The 15,292-nt window shown below is 44.3% G+C and overlaps 1 protein-coding gene across 3 annotated transcripts in view; it reads right to left on the bottom strand.

Annotated features, from left to right (window-relative positions):
* LOC122129327 (myelin-oligodendrocyte glycoprotein-like) overlaps positions 1-1,000 on the bottom strand; it is a 4,183-nt gene extending 3,183 nt beyond the window's left edge. For 2 of the 3 annotated variants that reach the window (XR_006151760.1, XR_006151759.1), the window contains exon 1: positions 611-1,000. The gene's annotated coding sequence lies outside the window, so the exon portion shown is untranslated. Of the gene's footprint in view, positions 24-610 lie in introns of those variants that run through there. The other variant, XM_042704320.1, reaches the window with a different exon arrangement.
* Between the last annotated feature and the right edge of the window lie 14,292 nt (positions 1,001-15,292).

The following is a 15,292-nucleotide window of genomic DNA, read 5'->3' as shown; positions in this document are numbered from 1 at the left end:
CTTTAGGGGCTCTGATGTAGAGGGAAGACCGAGTATTGGACTTGGACACTAATGTTGGCTGGAATAACTGACTTATGTATCCAAGAAGAGTTTTATAAATTAGCGTGAACTAGTGGATGTTACAGCGAGTGTTCAGACAGGTCATGTGACCAGTGAACTAGTGGATGTTACAGCAAGTATTCAGACAGGGTCATGTGACCAGACAATACAGACAGCAGAGGTGTGTCTTGATTGGGGGCACACATAGCCAATCAAATAGCAGAATGATAGATTGTGTCAAGCTTTTGAAGTGTTCTTTTTGCAAGCCAGTCTAGAAATTGTATTCCCATAATCAAACAAAGGAAGTATGGTGATTTGAACAATCATGCGTTTGGCAACGTGAGAGAAAGACAACACCATATTCCTAGATGTTTATAAACTGTAACCTCCTCCATCTCTACTGGTCATTTCCACCTTTAGTCTTTAAACTACATCATCATGACTGTTTTCTCTCTCTCTCTCATTTTAGTTTCCCATCTCTCATCTTCCCTCTTTCACAGAACACCATATGCCATTTAATATATATAGGAAGGCCCATGTTTAAGTATGCTGCCTTTTATTGCATACTTACCCAGTCTTGTGTTTCAGCTATGGGAGTGAAGTTGTTGCTCCTCTGCTTCTAAGAATCTTAACACACCAAACACAAACAGGCTGTTTCTCCTGCAGACTGGACACTCCTGCTGTTCACACACACTGTGACTACGTGACAGGAGATAAGGATCCCTGAGATATGGAGGCCATTTTCTCTCCCAGTAACAGTCCCTCGTCTGAAATGGCTGATCTACCGACTTCACTTCCTCTCTCAGTAGTGCTGGAATCCTGAGTGCTGAGTCTCTGGATTAGTCCTTTTCTCTCAGTCCTTCCTCTTATTACCAGTTTAGCTCAGGTTCATAAACTAAAGAGTTTACATTCTAGCTGACATTTTATCCAACGTTACGGAGATCACGAGAAGCAGACTATGACCAGGAGGAAAGTCCAACTGTGTTGTATTTCAGGTTCATGGTATTTAGTCCTTTTAATCATTAACTTCCAGACTTGAAGACTGAAGACTGAACTCAAGCAGTTCTGCAGTTCTTCTCTCCACCAGCAGAGGGCAGAAGACGAATAGAGGATTGCCAACCCATATCTGAATAATATGATACTTATCCTACAATATGCATACACATGATATTGTCCATAAATCCTCTCTCTGGGAGGTTTGGGGTTAAAGTCTGCTACCTGAGCAGTGTAACTGCCCCCCCCCCCCCACACACACACACACCTGTACAGTGTAACTGCCCCCCCCACACACACACACCTGTACAGTGTAACTGCCCCCCCACACACACACCTTTACAGTGTAGCTGCCCCCCCCCCCCCCCCCCCCCCCCCCCCCCCCCACAAAAAATGCTGTTTTAGAGACTGAACATATTGATTTGTGATTTGATAATGCGCTGTCTTAGAGACTGAACATATTGATTTGTGATTTGATAATGCGCTGTCTTAGAGACTGAACATATTGATTTGTGATTTGATAATGCGCTGTCTGGTCCCCCTACATGTATGAGGTGATACGAGAACGATACGATAGCTACACGTTACACACATAAACACACACTTTATATAGATACAAATTACACACATAAACACACACTTTCAGGAGGACAGACATTCTCCATTTATGTTCATGTCAACTGAGAGTCAGTTTGAAAACAGATGACAGTCAGCAACAGTGTTAACAGTATGCACACAGAGTTAAATGTTGTTCAATTTTATTGAAAAACATTTAACTCTGTGTGCATACTGTTAACACTGTTGCTGACTGTCATCTGAGAACTATGAAGTTAAAAAGTTACATTTTGTTTTCAGATCTGCCATTTTGGTCAACGATACGACACTGCTCTTGTCTCCTGTAAGGTGTTAAAACAATCAGATCTTCCACAAAATGAGAGGAATGTATTCATTGTTCCTTGTGTTTCAACATAAACCTCATCCACAGGCTGCCAGGCACTGAGACACTGACTAACCTCTTCTGTTCAAAAGCACATTACCCTACATCACAGTTATGTCACAGCTCATAAATAAGTTAATAAATTAGCGGTCTATACAAGCCATAGGTCGACCTCATATTTGTCATCATACAAAATAAAATGAATTAATGATCTAAAACCAGAAATTGTAACACAGGAATGCACTGCTTTTAACAGCTCAATGCTTTTCTGAAGCAGGTTATATTAAGGCACTGGGTTGTTTTATTGTTTGCTGATTTGTGTGAAAAGTAAGAGCACTTTCCCCAATATGGTCAGCTAAAATACGCTTTCATGTTGACTAGCATGTGTATGGGACATAAGGGGGTTTGTTGTGCTGGACTATATAAAGATACTGGTATTTAGTCAGGCACCTGTTGATGTATGTATGTATGTATGTATGTATGTGTGTATGTGTTTGGATGTATTTCATATGTTTGTTTGTTTGTTTGTGTGTTTGTTTGTGTATGTATTTCATATGTTTGTTTGTTTGTTTGTGTGTTTGTTTGTGTATGTATTTCATATGTTTGTTTGTGTGTTTGTTTGTGTATGTATTTCATATGTTTGTTTGTTTGTTTGTTTGTGTATGTATTTCATATGTTTGTTTGTTTGTTTGTTTGTTTGTGTGTTTGTTTGTGTATGGCTCAAATGGTCAGGTCGTCTGATCGTGCTCTGCAGCTGCCCCGGCTGAGGCGGCTCAGGCTCCTGGTCTCCTCCGCTCGCTCAGAGTTCTCCAGCTCCTCCTGAGCCCCAGAGGCTTTCCTCACCTCCTCCTGCACCTCATGCACACCTCCCAGCTCCTCATGCACCTCCTGTACAGCTGTCACCTCCCTCGCCTCCTCCATCGCCTCCTTTGGAGACTTCACCTCTCCACACACTACCTCTTCTCCTGGGTCGTCTGCCTCTTTACTAAGTTCCAGGAGTTTTACCTGCTTTGTCAGCTCCACTAAAGGCTTCACCTCCTTTCCTAACTTACCTGGAGATCCCACCTCCTTTCCTAACTTCCCTGGAGATCCCACCTCCTTTCCTAGCTCCGCTGGAGGGTTTGCCTCCGGTCACAGCCCCTTAGGCTTCACTTCATCTCTCTCCTCCCCTCCCACCTTGTCCTCAGCAGTAGACAGCTTCTCTTTAACCTCCTCTACCAACTCCTTAGGGCATTGCTCCTCCTCCTCTACCCCGTCTACTCTCTTCTCCTGTCTGTCCTCCCCCTTCTCCTCTTTCAGCTCCTCCTGCAGCTCTTCTTTACTCTCCTCCACCCCACCCTCTGCTTCCTGAGACTCCTCTGTCACCTCCTCATCCTCCTTCTGTTGTGCTGCCGTACTCTCCTCATTCTGTTCCTGTGCCTCCTCCTCTTTCTCCTCCTCCAGATGGGTTTCAGCAATTTTCTCTGCCCTCTCCTCCTGACCCGCCACTGCACCCCCACCGACGCCATCTAACAAAACCTCCTCACTATTCTCCACTCCACACAGCTCCTCTGGGCATCCCTCCCCCAAACATGCCCCTGCCTCACTGTTCTCCACTCCACACAGCTCCTCTGGGCATCCCTCCCCCAAACATGCCCCTGCCTCACTGTTCTCCACTCCACACAGCTCCTCTGGGCATCCCTCCCCCAAACATGCCCCTGCCTCGCTGTGCTCCTCCCCTCCTTCTTCGTCTGCCTGCTTGGGGGACTCCTCAACCACTTCCTCATTCTCTTGTAGTTTCACCCCATCCAGCTCCTCTGATGTTTCTTCAAGCACCTCTCCAACCCCCTCCTCCCCTACTGATCCTCCATTTGCTGGGGCCTCCACCTCCCCAGTGTCCTCCTCAGCACCTCCCCCTCCCAGGTCATCAGTAACCACTCCTCGCTCCTCCCCAGTTAGCCCTTTCTCCAAGATGACGGGTTCCGGGAGCTCTCCGCCCAGCTCGTCCAGCCCTTCTTCGTCTATCGACCCCGCCAGAGTCTTCATCGCTCCTTGCGCTTTTCCTCCATGTGCAGGTGGTGCACTGCGTGGCCCACGTAGACCAGCGATGGCGTCGACATGAAGATGATCAGGCGGATGTGCGAGATGGTGAAGGCCTCCTCGTTATAGTGGACGTTCTCGCAGCCGGGCTGCTGCAGTGTCCTAGTTCCCCCACCGAGTCTCTAAACTTGAGTGAGTGAGAGAGTGTGTGTGTGTGTGTGTGTATATGTGTGTGCCTGTGTGTGTGTGTGTGTGTGTGTGTGTGTGCAGGTCCTGGGTCCTTGCTGCCCGAGTGAACAGGCCTGAGTGGAAGGGCAGTGAAGTCTTAACACCTTTACGATAACTGAGTTAATGATCTTATCTCCAGACACTCTAGATTCACACATTATAGAGATACTATTTTAAACACTGTAACTGAGTTGATGATCTTATCTCCAGACGCTCTAGATTCACACATTATAGAGGTACTAATGATAATATCTACACATCATGAGCTCCTCCTCTCTGCTGCTCCTCAGGCCATCTTTTTAACAACTGCCACTTTAACACTCCAAATCTACTGACAAACTAAGAAAGATGGGCTGAACATGAGTGAATGTGGTCATGGAAGCCATTCATAAGCTTAAAAACACAAACATCATCAATAACATTGTTATTGTTACACTTTCAGTAGTGAAAGACCCACTAGCAGACAACACAGCTCAAGGTTCAGAGTTAGTTTTAATACAGTTCTCAGGCAACAATCCAAGGGCAAAAGACAGTCTCAGGCAGGCAAAAGGTTACAAATCCAACAGTCAAACAGAGTCCAAGGCAGAGGTATCCAAAACACCGAATCCAAACAGGGTCAGGTCAAACATCAGGCAAGGGTCAAAATCACAGGCAGACAGAGTACAGTGAGAGTACTAATCGCTGGAACGGCACAGGTAATAAACTGGGATGATCAGGCAGAGACGGAAAGGCACACCGGGCTTGAATACCAACAAACCAATCACAACAAACAGAAATCAGGTGTGCTCACAAAAAGGGGCGGGAAATCAAACAAAGACAGGGTGGAGTCAGAGACACATGTCATTTCAAAACAAATACAGAAGGCACATGACACCGCCACATGATCAAAATGTAAACAAAAGCACATGTTGCCGGAAAAGAGTTGAGAGTGCACAGTGCTCAAGTGGGCTATCTCCCGGGCCTTTCTGTGTGGAGTTTGCATGTTCTCCCCGTGTTCACAAGGGGTCTCCTCCACTTAGGACCCCAACAGAAAAAACATGTAAAATAACAGAACACATGTCCATCCCTGACCAAAGATGGACAGTTCACTTCACTTGGTCCCCGGGCGCTACAAGCTGAACAACTGCTCCTGGGGGGTCCTTGAGGAAGGACAGTCCAGGATGGGAAAAAGCAGACAATAAATTCACTGCGACCTCAGGCTTACCTGCGTGTGTGTGTGTGTGTGTGTCCTGTGTCGCCTCCATATATGCACGTGTGTTTTCCAGTGTGTCGTGTGTGCCATTAAAAACCTGACAAAGGTCTTAATTATAAAAAAAATTTAAATAAATAAAAAAAAAACAAGAACTTTAACAGCAGAATAACTAACAGTTATAAGTGTAAAACCTGATTGAAAATACACTTTAATATGCATATATATTTACAGTCTATGTACAGTCAGTAGGTAATATGGCAATCAAAAACTTAATTTAACCTTCATCATTCATATACATGGAGAGTTCTAGTGCGAACAACACTCAGAGAACATGCTTCTGTTCTATGTGAACCTCACTCTGTTCTTTGTAAGCCTGCTTCAGTTCTCTGTGAGCGTACTTAGGTTCTCTGATAACCATTAAATGGCCAAATCAGCTGCTCTAAACTCAGCCACTACAGGATCGCAATGACTCAGTCTTTAAACTCTGACCTCAGGTTTTTGTCCAGGCTTGAGATTATATTATTTGTTGCAAGTCCAAACCATTTCCAGTACCTTCAAAGTTGAAGGCTCACAGGTCCAGATCAAAATTTCATTTCATTTTCAATTTCATGTCATAACAGGTTTTCAGACAAAAATAACTATTTGTGAAACACTTTTTTTTAGTCCCAACCTTCCCCCAGAAGCCGGTCTTGAGAAGTGTAAAATCCCTGCTGTGTATTTCACAGTAATTGTACCCATTAGATAGTACTGACCACAGATGGTTCACAGACATGAGCCTGACAAAGTCTTCAGGAAACACTGTTTCTTTTCATCAGGGTATCAATTAACCTACACATTTAACAATTATTAAAAGTGAAGAGATCCTTTGCAGAGCCCACTAGTAAATTGACAAAACTATCCTGAGGGGTTTTCAAGTGTAGGAGGCCCTATCTCTTTCCCTTCAGCACTACCATGCAGATCTTGTTCTCTATTCTCAGTGATCTTTGATCTTTTAATGGCTGTGTGTTTCTGGAAAGGCCATAATGACAAACATCTCTGACATGCTAGATATTACTAATGATGTAATGCACAAGCCATCCTGATGAGTTTCTACTGATGAAAGCAGGAACTCCTACTATTGCCCTTTGAACTCTGACCCCTACCCTCCCCCTCTCCGCTCTCAGTCTCTCCTGCAGCTGTAAGACATCCAACTTCTTCTCCTTGGTGATGGTGAGGTTTCTCTCTGCTTCAGCCCTGGTGTCTCTCTCATAGCTCTCTCTCATCTCCTCCATCTCCTCTCTGTGTCTCTCCTTCATCTCCTCCATCTCTCTCTTCTCCTCTTTTCTCTTATTTCTCACTCTGGTCAGCCTTTTCTCCAACTCCTCCATCTCTCTGTTCTCCCCTTTTCTCTTATTTCTCACTGTGGTCAGCCTTCTCTCCATCTCCTCTTTCTCTGTAATCACTTTATTTAAGTCTCTCTCCATCTCCCTCCTGTTCTCCTCATCCCTCTCTTGTTTCATATTTCTCTCCAGTTCTGTCGTTCTTTCATTCAATATTATAATATTTCCTTCATCCTGCTGAATCTCTCCATCCATCTCCTTCAGAGACTCCTGCCTATGCATAATCTCTCTCTTTAACTCTCGCTCCTCTTTCTCTGCAATCACTTTATTTAACTCCATCTCCTCAATCCTTCTGTCCTTCTCCTCAATCTCTCTGTTCTTCTCCTCCATCTGTATGTTGAACTCTCCCTCCATCTTCTTCTTGGTGATGCTGATGTTTCTCTGTAGTTCAGGCAGGATGATCTTCATGAGGTTTCTCTCTGCTTCAGCCCTGGCATCTCTCTCATAGCTCTCTCTCATCTCCTCAATCTCCTCTCTGTGTCTCTCCTTCATCTCGCTCCTCTCCCTTTCTCTCTTTTCTCTGACTCTGATCAGCTTTCTCTCCACCTCCTCTCTCTGTGTAATCTCGCTCTTTAACACTCTCTCCATCTCCCTCTTATTCTCATCATTCCTCTCTTCTTTCATATTTTTCTCCAGTTCTGTTGTTCTTTTATTTAATATTCTAATTTCTCCTTCATGCTGTTGAATCTCTCCCTCCATCATCTTCAGAGACTCCTGGACATTTTTATCAAGTTCCTTTCTTCTCTCTCTCTCATAGCTCTCTCTCTTCTCCTCCATCTCCTCTATGTGTCTCTCCTCCATCTCTCTCTTCTCCCCTTTTCTCACTCTGGTCAGCTTTCTCTCCCCTTCCTCTTTCTGTATGATCACTTCATTTAACTCTCTCTCCATCTCCCTCTTCTTCTCTTCATCCCTCTCTTCTTCCATCTTGCTCTCCAGTACTGTTGCTCTCTCATTTAATATTCTAATTTCTCCTTCATGCAGCTGAATCTCTCCCTCCATCTTTTGATCATGTTCCTCTCTTCTCTCTCCCTCCTCCATCAGTTTCCTCTCCTCCACGTCTTGTTCTTTCTGTATTTTTCTCTCTCTCTCTCTGAGCTGTTTCTCTGCCTCCTGGTAGGTCTCACTGCTGTAGAATATCTCTCTGTTTCCTGACACCATCTCTTCTATCTTCTCTAGCAGCTGTGTGATCTTAGTGTCGTCAGGCCTGTCCTTAACGTTGAGAAGGTGACACCTGTTCCCACATTTCTCTACCAGCTGCTGGAGCTCCTGGCTCCCTGTCTGGAGCAACTCCTCCACACTCCTCTCTCTCAGCCCCTCAGCATGGGTGAAGAGGATCAGTGTGTGTGTCCAACAGCCCTCCCCAAACATATCCTCCATTTTCTCCAGCATCCTTCTCTCCTCTCCTTCAGACAGCTCCACTGGAATCACCAGGAGGAAGGCGTGAGGTCCTGGGGCAGACAGGCGGACACAAAGCCCCACGTCCTGTCTCAGGTCCTTCTCAGAGAGTCCACTGCAGAACCAGTCTTGAGTTTCCACCATGGTCACCCGTCTCCCAGCCACCTCCCCCTGTCTGCTCTCACTGTGCTGGGTCTCTGTGGATGTGTGTGTGAGTGTGTGTGTGCTGGTCTGCCTCCCAAACTCCTCTGTGCCTAGGATGGTGTTTCCTGCTGCCCTCTTCCCAGCTGTGCTCCCCCCCAGCAGCACCAGCCTCAGCTCAGACACAGCAGGAGACACTGGGGGCGCTGGACCAGGACTTTCTCCTCCCACTGCAACACACACAATTACAGTAAACCATCACATACAGCTAAATTATAACATAATCACAACACGAAAACTAAGTCTATAATTTGTTAGTGAGCCAAATATTGACTACTTCCGCCTTTGCAGCCAGGTGTCTGGTTGCCATGGCTACTACTAACTAATAACTAAGCAGCTTCCTAAAGTAGTGTTTCTCCCAGCTGTGTGGGACATTATTTGTTTACGTATGGCTGCTGTGAGCCACAGGTGTTGGTGCCTGGGCCGATGACACACCTGCCGTTTAATAATTGGCTTGAGCCAATTGGAGGTCGTGTCTAGGCTACTTAAACTCGCCTTTTCTTTTGTTCAAGAGAGTGTCCTGTTAATAAGGCGTAAGCCTTACGAGCTCTCACGTTTGACCAGGAGAGGTATCGTGTTTAATAAGGCGTAAGCCTTACGAGCTCTCACTGACCAGTTAATGTGGTCCTTTTTAACATAGTCGACTATTTATTGTGCATATTTGTATTGAGGCTATGATGCCCATTTATTTGTCTATTGCTTTATTTTTGTGTTTAGTAATGTCCTTGTTTTCCTGCCTTATGTGAGGAAATGAAAAACCTCATCTTGCTAACATCATCTACCTCCTGAGTCCTCCATGAGTTTTCCATCTAGCTCTAACCGTGACGGCTATCTCGACCTTTCACACAGTGTTCGTGTAGTGCTTTTTTTATTTTAGGACATCACGATACCTTGTAGAATCATGACTATAAATGTGAAATGTAATTGTTAATGATACAAATATTCTCGTATTTATTATTATTATAATTATTTAAATCCGAGGATGTCTGTAGAGTTGATGTGAACCCAATCTCCAAAGATTTGTCACAAATTCACCTCTTAGCCCTTCTAACACGGAGCGGCCTCGTGGGGCATCTGGTGTTTTTTTGAGGAATTGGATTTAAGAAAACTCTGGGTGATTTACGACTGCTATTTAGCGTTCTGAAATTCTGGTCTAAGTTCAGAACGAATGCCAGATGAGAAAACTTATATGAATGCCATATTTGTCGCTAAAACATCGTAAGTGAAGTTCAGAAGAAATTCCTTCTAAAAATTCTTCTTAACTGCGTTCGAGAATGAGGCCCAATAGGCTTTGGTATATGATTATAAAAGTAGTTGAATTGAATTAAAACACAAAGGCTACATAAAAAGCTGGCTTGGCTGAATGATTTTGAAACTGGTTTAATTAAACTACATAATTGAGGTTACATAACTTGAAGTGAAGATCAAGTGAATAATGCCTCTTCTCTCCCCAACAGGACATGCAGACACCAACCCTGTAAGGAGCTGTTGACCAGGAAGAGGTCAGTTCTGGTTTCATAACTCACTGAACACCATTATTCATATAGAGATAATCTGCATTTAAGCACCTGACAGTCAACCCTGTATATGTTGTTGGCTGGTCTGACTGTGGATTATTGCTCTGTTACCCACAGACTCAACCTGACCACCCAGTCACCACATAACAGATCTCAACCTGACCCAGTCACCACATAACAGATCTCAACCTGACCCAGTCACCACATAACAGATCTCAACCTGACCCAGTCTCCACATAGCAGATCTCAACCTGACCCAGTCACCACATAGCAGATCTCAACCCAGTCACCACATAGCAGATCTCAACCTGACCCAGTCACCACATAGCAGATCTCAACCCAGTCACCACATAGCAGATCTCAACCTGACCCAGTCACCACATAACAGATCTCAACCTGACCCAGTCTCCACATAGCAGATCTCAACCTGACCCAGTCACCACATAGCAGATTTCAACCTGACCCAGTCACCACATAGCAGATCTCAACCTGACCCAGTCACCACATAGCAGATCTCAACCTGACCCAGTCACCACATAGCAGATCTCAACCAATCTGGTCACTGGGTTGATGTCACTGATGAGACGAACGACTGGGAACTTATGGCATTGGTATGTGCTTGTAGGTATGTGTGTATGTATGTGTGTGTGTGTGTGTGTGTGTGTGGGGGGGGGGGGTTACTCTGTGTATGTTTGTGTGTGTCAGTCATCCATCCTACACATGAGCCAGTCATCCATCTACTAGAATGACTACATGTCCATCAAAACTGACAGCATTTACAATATGTCATCAATCCTATTAGTGTTATCAATATGTCATCAATCCTATTATTGTTATCAATGTCATTAATTGATACATCATTTCCTGTTTGTTAGAATTGCTGCAACCTGCTGATTACTTTATTACTCTTCTCTACTCTAAATTCTCTAAAAACCTCTGAGGCCATTTTCAAAATCATTAAAGCACTGACTCTATTTCAACGCATTCATCATCAGGATTTGAGGCCATTTCCAAAAATTTCTAAAAAGAAAAAAACTCGTATTTGATCGACGCATTCATCATCGGTATTTGAGAATCTCTACCCTGCTGGACTATCATCTAAACCTCCAGGTAACCCTAAGGAAAAAACATACTTGTCAACTTTTTGCGGTGACAACCTACAATAACTACAACTGCCAACTCACAGGTTAGCGGAAGGCGCTGTCGTTCTTTTAAACAGAAGGCAGAAGAAGAATTTTATCCTGCAAACAGTAGGTTTTTGCTTCTTCCTGTGAGCTTCCTTAAAGCCATCGCTACATTAATACAACCTGTCCCAATTCTCACTCTGGGAAGCTAGAATTTCAGCGAGCCTACGGAATCCTTGCAAGCAAACACCAGTTAAAGCTTAAAGTTTGACTACTTCAAAGCGAGTCACCACGACATCGTAGCTAACAGAAATACATAAACTCAAGTTTTTGACTCCCATCTGACATCTGCCCCCCCCCCTCAGTGGTGCACCTGCACGACTCCTGACCCAGTCACCACATATCAGATCTCAACCTGACCCAGTCACCACATATCAGATCTCAACCTGACCCAGTCACCATATATCAGATCTCAACCTGACCCAGTCACCACATATCAGATCTCAACCCAGTCACCACATATCAGATATCAACTTGACCCAGTCACCACATATCAGATCTCAACCAATCTGGGCCATCTGGGTGCCCTAAGCAGAACTGTTTTCTGGTCACTGGGTTGATGTCACTGATGAGATGAACGACTGGGAACTTATGACATTGGTATGTGCTTGTAGGTCTGTGTGTGTATGCGTGTGTGTGTGTGTGTGTGTGTGTGTGTGTGTGTGTGTGTGTGTGGGAGGGGGGGGGCTGTTAATATGTGTATGTTTGTGTGTGTCAGTCATCCATCCTACACATGAGCCAGTCATCCATCTACTAGAATGACTACATGTCCATCAAAACTGACAGCATTTACAATTGGTCATCAATCCTATTAGTGTTATCTATATGTCATCAATCCTATTAGTGTTATCAATATGTCATCAATCCTATTAGTGTTATCAATATATCATCAATCCTATTAGTGTTAACAATATGTCATCAATCCTATTGTTATCAATGTCATCAATCCTATTAGTGTTATCAATATGTCATCAATCCTATTGTTATCAATATGTCATCAATCCTATTATTGTTATCAATATGTCATCAATTGATACGTCATTTCCTGTTTGTTAGAATTGCTGCAACCTGCTGAGTACTCTATTACTCTTCTCTACTCTAAATTCTCTAAAAACCTCTGAGGCCATTTTCAAATCTTCTAGAGGATTAAAACACTGACTCTAGTTCAACCTCTGAGGCCATTTTCAAAATCTAGTTCAACGCATTCATCATCAGGATTTTAGGCCATTTTCAAAAATTTCTAAAAAGAAAAAAACTCTGCTGGATAAAATTTCTGAATCTCGTTCTTGATCGACGCATTCATCATCGGTATTTGAGAATCTCTACTCTGCTGGACTATCATCTAAACCTCCAGGTAACCCTAAGGAAAAAAATACTTGTCAAATTTTTGCGGTGACAAACAACCTACAATAACTACAACTGCCAACTCACAGGTTAGTGGAAGGCGCTGTCGTTCTTTTAAACAAAAGGCAGAAGATTAATTTTATCCTACAAACAGGTTTTTGCTTCTTCCTGTAAGCTCGAAGTTGTTTAAGCCATCGCTACATTAATACAACATGTCCCAATTCTGACTGAGAAGCTAGCATTTTAGCGAGCCTACGGAATCCTTGCAAGCAAACAAGCTTAAGTTAAAGCTTAAAGTTTGACTACTTCACGCGAGTCACCACGACATCGTAGCTAACAGAAATACATAAACTCAAGTTTTTGACTCCCATCTGACATCACCACGATGTCCCCCCTCAGTGGTGCACCTGGATGCAACTTTTGCCTCCTGCTCAGACAGAAGGTTGTGGAACTTGAAGTCAGGTTAGCGAACCTCTGCCAGATCAAGCTGGAAGAGCAATTAATTGACTCCATTGTCTCTGTGGGTCCTCCTCGCTCATACATACACACTGGACATCTCGATTCCACTCTGCCCTGCATGGATCCTAACCCAGACCACACCACCGCTCCCTGGCCACTGCTGGGGACCGAGCCCATCCTGCAGGTGAACTCCACTCCTCACCAGCCTGATCCATGGTGAACAGCTGGCAGAAGCAAGCGTGATGGAAGGCGGTCGGGACGACACACTGAGCCAGGCCAGCCCTTGCAACTGGGAAACCGCTACACCACACTGATGGATGAAGAGGAGCCCCCCTCCCCTGATGACACCCCTGCTCAGCCCCCCCTAGATGACATCCCCTCATCCCCGCGACCCCCCACCGTAGACCGGCTCCAACGCAACACAAGCATTGTACCAATATCCAGCATCACCCACGCTGCCCTGCTTCCCATCCCGGGCCCTCGACACAGTCGGCATCCCCTTGACGACTTCTCCCGCTTGACACGACAACCTCCACCCTGGTCATTGGCAGCTCCATGGACAGAGATTTCTACATCCCCCCTTCACCTAGCGGTCCCTGCAAGGTTCACTGCTTCCCTGGAGCCAGGGTCCGTGACATTCACCGTAGACTCCGAAGCATCCTCGCCGGCTACACCAAAATCAGCACCATAATTGTGCATGTGGGTACCAACGACATCAGAGCGAGACAGTCAGAGGTCCTGAAGACAGACTTCACAGCTCTCCTCACTACCCTTATGGAAACAGGAAGACGGATCATCATCTGAGGGCCTCTCCCTACCTACCGGAGAGGTGCTGAGAGATGGTCCAGACTCCACACCTGGCTGTGAGCGACCTGCGCCTCATTAGACATTAACTTTGTTAACAACTTTGACCTGTTCTGGGAGAGGCCCGGCCTGCTGAAGCATGATGGCCTGCACCCGAACCGGATCGGAGCCAGTCTGCTGTCGGACAACAAGAGGACCACCCTAAGGCATTGCAGCATCCTGTGCTGCAGTAGCATCTCCATTGATGATTTTGCCTTGTTTGAATATCATGCCATAGTTCTAAATTGCCAGCCTCCTGCTCTGACAGTTACTGTGTATAGGCCACCCAAGCAATGTTGCACTTTTCTAACAGACTTTTCAGAACTACTCTCCATTATCCACACAAACTACGGTAAGATTATTATCATTGATGATTATAACATACATGTGAATAATGGGAACGACTCAAAGGCTAGGGATTTCATGAATCTCTTGATGTAGTGATTACAAAGGGTCTTACAACTGTTATATCGTCTGTCTGTGACCTTGCTCTTTCCGACCACTTTTGTATTTTCTTTGAAGCACTGATACCTAAAGTTAAAAATAGTGCTGAATGTTTTATTAGGAAACGCTATATTAACTCTGCAGCAGCTGAGAATTTCATGAATGAACATAACTAGTACAAAAACCCCAGATGCAGGGCCATCATGTGTTAATGATCTAGTAACTACTCTCAATACAAAATCAAGGACAGTACTTGACTCTTTAGCACCATTGAAACAAAATAAGGTTCTAGCCAAACAAAAAGCTCCATGCAGAAATGAGGAAATGATTCATCTTAAGAAATCTTGCAGAAGGTCTGAGCATACATGGCGAAAGACCAAGCTACAGGTCCATCTTGATATTTTTATGGATTATCTTTCAGTCTTTAATAATCTAGCAATAATCTAGCAATAAGAAATGCTGGGAAGGATCATTTCTCTAATTTGATATCTATAAATTCTAACAATTCTAGGCTGCTCTTTTCAACAATCGACAGCCTTATAAATCCTGCACCCAAAGTAGATGATGGTCTCTTTTCCACCTCCAAATGTGAGGGATTTGCGCCATGCTTTAGAGATAAGATGCTTCAGAGATTAACATGAATATTGCTCAGAAAATTCCAAATGTCTTGTTTTTTGATCCCCTTCCACCTGCTGTAACAGTATGAGCTTTTTAACACTGGCTGATATAGAAATAATGAGCAAAGTAGTGTCACAACTGAAGCCGTCCACATGTCCTCTTGTTCCCATTCCCACCATATTTTTAAGACCATCTTTAACTCTGTGTCTAAGGACATTCTAGCCATTGTAAACTGTTCCCTGCTTACAGGTATTTTCCCATCAGAACTTAAAACTGCCCTGGTGAGACCCCTCCTGAAGAAAAGCAATTTAGACTCTTCAGTTCTAAACTATTTTAGACCCATCTCCAACCTTACCTTTCTATGCAAGATCCTGGAAAAAATGTCTTTAAACAGTTAAATAATTTCCTAGATGCTAACTGTGCCTTTGACACTTTCCAAACTGGTTTTCGTTCCAATCATAGCACAGAAACGGCATTAGTCAAGGTTGTAAATAACTGCA

The sequence above is a fragment of the Clupea harengus genome, unplaced genomic scaffold (genome assembly GCF_900700415.2).
Source record: "Clupea harengus unplaced genomic scaffold, Ch_v2.0.2, whole genome shotgun sequence".
In the NCBI taxonomy this organism is placed as follows: Eukaryota; Metazoa; Chordata; class Actinopteri; order Clupeiformes; family Clupeidae; genus Clupea; species Clupea harengus.
The sequence above is the reverse complement of the archived record's forward strand: the minus strand, read 5'-3'. Positions and strand labels throughout refer to the sequence as shown.